The sequence below is a fragment of the Octodon degus genome, unplaced genomic scaffold, assembly GCF_000260255.1.
Source record: "Octodon degus isolate 3935 unplaced genomic scaffold, OctDeg1.0 scaffold00063, whole genome shotgun sequence".
Lineage (NCBI taxonomy): Eukaryota > Metazoa > Chordata > Mammalia > Rodentia > Octodontidae > Octodon > Octodon degus.
Window position 1 is genome coordinate 11494844 of NW_004524639.1, and position 8224 is coordinate 11503067.

Here is an 8224-nt window from a genome sequence, read left to right on the forward strand (position 1 = left end):
TTTTCTTTTCTTTTCTTTTTTTTTCTTTTCTTTTCTTTTCTTTTCTTTTCTTTTCTTTTCACTTTTCTTTTTTTTTTTCTGGCAGGAACTCACTCACTCTGAGTGCACATGCCCCTATTAACGTCAGTAAATGTAGCTACTTTTTCTTTAGAATTATGTGTTAACTTACAATTCTTTAGTCGTAGTACTGAAGAATCTAGAATCTATGTTACAGAACTGCATCACTCACTGTATAGCTGTTGATTGGAAGGTATGAAGTAACTCAGATAGAAATATAGGTATAATTATTCAAAAAGGAAAATTGATGAATTATAATACAATAAAAAGATCCTAATTAATTAATTTAGATGGGTTGATGTCTATTTTCAAATATCAAGTTTGCATTTGAAAACATAAAAATGCAATGTAAATGTGAAATAGTTTTCTTTTTGTGGCAAGGCAAATATCTGCCAATATCCCTCAGAAAGATAAATACGTTTTTATCACCTTGACTATTTCTCAATAATTTATCTTTTCGTTTAACTTGCATGTCCATCTGTATTTGAAGAAACTCACAAATAATGATGAAGAGGATATTAAAGAGAGATGATCCACCGAAAAATTTAAAACTAACATTTTCTTAACACCATAAAATAAAGCAATGCAGATTTTTATTCTGTGGCTTTTCTCTCTATAATACCATTGATTATCTTATTTTTTCTAAGTTAAATACTGACAATTTATTCAGTATTTAACTTAGAAAAAACACAGATTACATATTCTTATAATGAAATTAATTGTATCTCATCAAATTGGCTTTGAGCTGGGAAAGTTTCAGAAGCTTCAGTAGAAGCAATGTGTTATTGCTTTTAGCAGTATAATAATAATGGCTATAACATTTACTCAAAACTTATTTTCTGATATGAGTAATGTAACACTCTTTTCACATTCATTAATGATATAAATCATGTATATTATTCAATCTTTACAACTGCACTATGATGGTGATATCCATTGCCTTCCATATTGCACTGATGATAAAAGTTTGATACCTTGAGTTGTTATTTATCTTAGGAAATTTCACCAGCCAAAGGTAAGTGTTGTAGGTGTGATTAAAAGGATAACTTTCATTTATAATCCCAGGGATGGAACTCTTAATTACCAAATCAGATTATAGTATTAAATGAGAGGAGAAATAGTATTATTTGTATCATATGTTCTTATATACCTCAAGATTATTCAAATAATTGACTTGGTAATGTCTGAAAAGAACACTGAAGCTAAACAGGTGTATTTTACATATAAATAAGAAAGTATTTTGAGGTAAGTGCATTCAAATTACAAATGCTCTGGGATCTCATCTATCAGCTAATTCCCAAGACATATTTTTTAAAAATGAGTTGATTTTACTGACTCAGATGGGAATAATAGCACTTTTATTAATAGTAAAACATTTGATATTAGTTTAATGTTACACATTCACTGAGTTCAGTGGAGACTTATTAGGGTACCTCCCCTAAGCTTACTATATTGATTTAGAGGTTAGAAATCCGGTGTATCACTTTTAATAATTGAAAGAAATATTCAGAAAATTCCTATGTCTTTCATAAGATATATCGTCTAAGGGCTATATGAAAATTTTATGCTGCTTGTGGATCAAACACAGGCCATTAAACATTCTAGACAAGCACCCTATCTTTGAGCTACAACTATAGCTCTATGTGATAAATTTTAGTATAATGAAATAATGTGTTTGATGTTGAGACCATTTAAATAGCCATGTAATAAAGTAATCATGAAACTAATAAAATGACAAGAAGTCATGACAATTTATATGTGCATGCATATTCTTGATGAACAAGCACTTATTCAAAAATTGGAGAAAGTATATTGGGAAATATTTAATTGACCAAAATATTGATTGCTCCTTTTTACCTAGGAAAAAAATAAATTAGCATTACTGAGGTTGTATGGATTTGTCTGCTCCTAGGAAAATGAAGATATCCTCCTTGTGCATTGATTGACAATTAATGTAAGACCGGATTTGCAGGACTATTTATTATTAACAAATTAGTATGCATGAATACTTATCAATAGCATTGTTTGAGGGAAAGAATTTAGTTGTCTATATTTACTTCTGTACAATAAACTTCTGTAAACTTGAAAGCTTTAATTAATAAACATTTATTATTTTAAGTTTCCCATTTTTTTTGTGAGATTCATGAATTTAGGATAGTTTTTCTAGTATTTAATTGAGAACTTCCTATGATTTTAATCCAGTTTTCATCCAAACATTCAGTCTACAGGCCTGTTTGTAGTTCACTCATACTGCTGGTATGTTAATCACTAAGAGGAATCCTTACTGCCTTTCTGCTGGGGCCTCTTCACAGGACTACTTGAATGTTCTCATAATAAAATAACTGGTTTTCCTTCAAGCATGTGATCCAAGAGAGAAATGTGTATAATACAATGTCTTCCAATCCATTTTCAAATGTAAGAATAAGCTGACATTTTCTCAGTAGACTATAGTCACTGTCCTACCAACCTATGGAAATTGTCTCATTGCTATTTCTTTCTCAATAAAATTAATTAAAATATAAATTAAAAAGCATAAAAAGTTAAAAAAATCAAAATTTGTCAACAAAGAAAATAAATTCTGATTTATAAAAGGACAAGTAACTAGGACAAATACTACTATAAAAAATTCTGAATGACTAATAGAAACATTAAAAAATGTCTTCCGTGATTATCCATTGAAGAAATACAAAGCAAAGCTATACCGACTTTCCTTCACATGCTATCAATAATGGCCATGATTAACAGTACCGAATAAAATATCCTTGTGATGATTAGTGAAATAAAACCCTCATACACTTGTTGATGGCATGTAAATTAGTAACACAATTAGTACCAATCTTTCTTCTCATTGAACTAAGAGAAAGTAGTTGTATATCTATCCTATTTTGTATATACAGAAATATATATTTTTCCACTACAAAATTGTCCTTCATTTATATCACCTTTTCTGTTTAGACTTCTCAAAGATGGGTATTCTATTGCCATCTAAATACTGTAGGTGCATGAATGCAGCAAAATATAGTCCAGTAATAATAATAATAGTGGGTTATCCATGGGACTGGCAATGTCAGAAGTTGTTGACTTGAGCCTTTTACAGCTCAGCACATTAACATGGCTTTACTTTTTATACTTCATTTTTATACTTTTCTGCTGGATGGTTAAGACCAAGATAAAGCAAGACCTATATAATAAGAAATGTAACTTTTGTATCTGCCCAGGTCAGTCAAATTCCCTCAGGATTTAGCCCGAAACCCTGTACCACAGCGTGTAGATCCTTTTTCATTGTCAGCCATGTGGATGAGTCATGGCCATTGCTTGACCAATTTGCTCTCTGTGAAAGCCTCAGAGAATATTTTCTCTCCATGTGATTCTCCTTAGGTACACTCTACATCATTGATCATTTTCCTCTGTGGCCCCATAATCTCCTTGACCAGAAAATTTGGGACACAATTGAGTTAGATGTTACAGTACAGGTTCTCCTATGTCCTGAATCCTCTCTGACTTAAGACAAATCTTAATTGACTCTAAAAAATCTCATATTCAATACCACAACTTAACATGAGAAGTTAACATCCTCTTATCCCAAAAAGATAAGTCAAGCAGACAAAAAATTAGTAAAGAAGTAGCATAACTGAACCAGAGCATGGAACAAATGGACTTAGTGGACATATACAGAGTGTTTCACCAAACCACAGTGAAATACACATTTTTTTTCAGCTGCATATGGGTCATTTTCTAAAACAGACCACATACTAGTGTATAGGTGATGCTTAAATGCATGCAAGAAAACAGAAATCATCCCATGCATATTACCTAACCACAATGCAATGAAACTGGAAATAAATGACAAAAGAAACCAGTAAAACACCATACATATATGGAAATTAAACAATACCGTATTAAACAACCAATGGGGGCCAGGGAGATGGCCCAGTAGAATAAGCACTTGTGTGGCAAGTGCAAGGGTCTGAGTTCAATCCCCGGTTCTGACAAAAAATAAATAAACAAAAATTTCCGGGGGAACTACCCGCTCGGGACCCCCTCCTGTCCCTCTCTTGGACAGGAGCTTTCTTTCTCTCAATAAATATATTCTGCTCATTAAAATAATAAACAACCAATGGGTCACAGATAAAATTAAACGAGAAATTAAACAATATCTGCAATTCAGTGAGTTTTTTATATATTCAGATTATTAATCCTCTGTTGGGTACATAGATAGCAAAAATTTCCATCCATTCTTTATACCAACTCTCTGCTGTATTATTTTCTATATTTGTTGTGAAGAATTTTTAATTTTATGAAATCCCATTTACATATTTTCTAGGATAACTGAGGTAAAGAATTTATTCTCTTTCATTGTAGTATGTTCAACATTTCAGATCTTGTACTTAACTTTTTCAAATATATTGAATTAACTTTTTATACAGAATGAAAAATAAGAATCCAATATTAATCTTCTATATGTGGTTATCCAGTTTGTTTAAGAGACTGTTTTTCATAAATGTATTTTAGTACCTTCATCAAAAATCAGATTTCAGGAGTGCTATAGTTTTATTTCTAGGCATTGCTTCTATTTATCTGCTTTTGGGTTTATTTTTGCCAATAACTCACAGTTTTTGTCATTGTGGCTCTGAGGTATAATTTTAAAAGTGTTATCATGATGTCTGTACTATTACTGTCTTTGCTCATGATTGCTTTGGCTATTCTGGGTCCTTTGCACTTCTCTATGAATTTAATGTTTGTTTTTCCAGTTCTTTGAATAATGTCTTTGGAATCTTGATGGAAATGGTATTAATCTCTGTGGATTGTTCTCACTGCTTTTTTGACTTTGCAGTCTTAATTGTAGGAATCTATGAACAACAAAAGTGATTCAATCATCTAGTGTATTTACTTTTAGTGTCCTATAATTTTCATTCTAAATGTCTTTCTTTTTTACTTTTCTGTTTTTTGGCCATTTCACCCTGCCCTGAAGATGTGCCTGGCATGGCATGTGGTGTCAGCGATCCAGGGATTGAACTGTGGTTCCTCTGAGCCTACCTAAGCTTGCCTAAGCAGGAGCTTTAGACTGGTGAGCTACCTTGATGGCTCCCCTAAATATCTTCTAACTCCATTTTTATGTATATTTTTGGATTTCTTCCAATCATTATTAGTGGAACCATATTCTAATTTGTTTCACAGTGGTTTCTCTGTTAGTATGTAGAAAAATAATAACTTTTACTGGTTTTTGCATCTTAACAGATTTGTTTATTGTAATTAAAAATCTTCTATAAAAGTCTTTAAGAGTACCGAATAGAGGATCAATGCATCTGCAATTAAGGACAATCTATTTCCTGATTTCCCACTGATGTTACTTCCTTCTTTCCTTTCTCTTTGTTTTCTTATCTTTATGCTCTCTCAAATATTTTAACAACAAAGCAGAAGGGTTCCTTTTCATTCCCTCAAAGTTGATTAGTTATTGTTAGATTTATTGATGATAGCCATTAATTCTTGGATATTCTGAAATTTAACTGCTGTCTTAATTTGCATTCACTTAAAGGAAACAATATGGATCATAAATTGATGTATTTATTGGCCATTTCTACCTCTTCACTGAAGTATCTATTTAATTTCCCCATTTTTTGATTGAGTATTTCATCTTCGTGGAGTACTAAGTTTTTTGAAATTCAAAGTAAAAATAAAGAGTAAAATAAAAGATAGATAAGAAATAGGAAGATAGAACCTTCTCCAACATGAAGTGGATAAACATATGAAGGGAATGATGGTTTATGAGGTGAAAAAATGAATTAGAGTGTGTCATATGCATGTACAAACATGAGCCAAAAATGATTATATACAAATAAAAAAATTTTGTTTCATATTTTTTTTTACATTTTATTCAGCAATGAGACAGTTTCAAAACAGGTTGGTAGGACAGTTACAATAACTAATACCTTGCATATTGTTGTCTTCATAGTAGTTATTCATAGCACAAGATGCAAACATGATATCCTGTCCAAACACTATTGGTACAAATCTTTCCTCTCATTGAATTAAGAGAAAAAATATTCATAAAGAATGAATACAGTTACTGCTAGTTGCTTTTGCCTTTCATTCACATGCAATAATATTTTCCATTAATTCACTTTTAATGTTAATTTGCTGCTGAGTTGTTTGCTTGCAGGTAGTAAACTATTGAACACTTTGTCAAATCAATTTCATGAGAATGTGTCTTTTTATTTGAGAATTATTTTCATATATATATATTTGGAACCAGGGATTAAACTTAGGCTCTTGACCTTGCCAGGCAAGCTCTTACTCTACTCAGCCCAATTTCCATTTATATTAAGAATTATTTCTAAATTACTTGTGCAATTACTGCCATTTTGTTATTTTTCTACTTTTTTATTATTTATCAATTCTCATTGGCCTATCTACTCTTTGTTGGCTGTGTGTAGGTATTTTTAAATTATTTTTTCATTGTTAGGTTAATACGAGTTCTTTGTCGTCACAGTTTCTTCTTCATCTTTGAATTCACTTTTGGGAGACTGCCTCTTCTTGCTTTCTTTTCCTCATCGCTGTCACTGCATCTTTCTGGAGAGTCTTCTCTATGTTTACTCCGGAACTTGCTGATGGTGTCATCAATTGTGCTTCCAATTTTATCACTCAGTTCACCTAATTTATCACTGAATGGAAAAGCACTCTTGTTTTTATCCCACTCCTCATCCCATTTTGATTTGGGCTCAGGATCATATCTTTCACTGTATCTGAAGCCTCCAACACTGTCAGAGGAAACTCCAACATATTTGTCTTTGCTTTTTTCCGCTGTTCAAGAAACCTGTCGTCATCCTGAGCAAATTCAACCAATTCCTTCACCTTTTGGAGAATATTTATACCTTGATCCTTGCCGTGTTCATCTACAAAGTGGTAATTTTCCAGGGATCGCAAATCATAAATGTGTTCTCTGGCACTTGTAACAACACGCTCTGATCCATTTCTTATGAGGTAAGCTAGGAGCAGCAAAGACTTATAAACTCTTCTCCAATTCTTTTTTATTATCTTTTAACATTCGGGACCACAGCGTGTTCATAAGTTCTGGGAATTGTTCATACATAAATGTAGCCTTGGCAATCTCTCCCATGAGTTGCCCAGAAGGTCCCCAAGGATCATCATTCGTTGCTTCTCAAACCTTAGACTCAATCTCTGAATAATTCATAACCACATTGGTGGCTTTGTCCACCAGCTGCCGCACCTTCCACATGTTCAACATCTTGCCCCACCCAGGCCGGGATGCCACCTCGGTCTCCGGCTTCCCACGGCCCCCAGGACACTTCCGTGCCGGGGCAGGTCCAGGCACGGGTCGCTGCCATCGCCCACCGCCTGGAACTCCCCAAGTCAGCTCCTTACCTTGCTACAGCCAAGGCGCCGCCGGTCTGTTTGTACCTACCTTAAGAATTCTTTAATTCACTTTCCATTCTTCAGTGTAGATTCCCTGGATAGAGCAAACTAATGTGTAATTTATTTTCTAAGTGTTGAAAATATATTTTTTCCATGTCCTTCTTTCCTCTTAGAGTTTTACTCAGCAATTTTCTAATACAATCATCTTTATAAGTGGCATGATGCTTCTCTTTTACAGTCTTAGTGTTCTTTGTTTTGTACTTTTGAGACTAAATATAATATATTGTAAAGAGTCTTTACTATTCCTATTTAAGATTCTAAATGATTATTAAATTTGGTATACTATATGTTCATATATTCTTCATATTTTCTTGATTTTATTTTTACTTTTGTCGGTATCCTATTTTCTTACACATCAAAAACTTATTCTTATTAATTTGTTGTTTTTAAGGCCCCTTCAAATAGCTCAGTGGATTAAAATGCCTGCAAGCAGGTACCAGGGCCGGAGATTCGATCCCTGGGACTGCCATGCCGGCCCCGCCCCGGGGGCAATTGAGATTGGGTATGGGGGTGCGCGCCTGTAATCCCAGCTCTTCGAAGGCTGTAAACAAGCAGATCACTACAAGTCTGATCTAGTAGTGAGGCTCTGAACACCGTGTACACTCTTCCTTAAAAATACAAAAAAAAATTTAATTTGTTGCTCTCATTATGTCCCAGATGTCTTTTGTATTTGGCTCATAATTTCGTATTGTTTTACCATTTAATTTGTCATCTGTCCATTGCCATGATAAAA

At 33.2% G+C, this 8224-nt stretch overlaps 1 pseudogene; it reads right to left on the bottom strand.

The window, feature by feature from the left end:
- Positions 1–6521: 6521 nt before the first annotated feature.
- On the bottom strand, positions 6522–7387 carry LOC101590602 (annotated as a pseudogene).
- Positions 7388–8224: the final 837 nt, after the last annotated feature.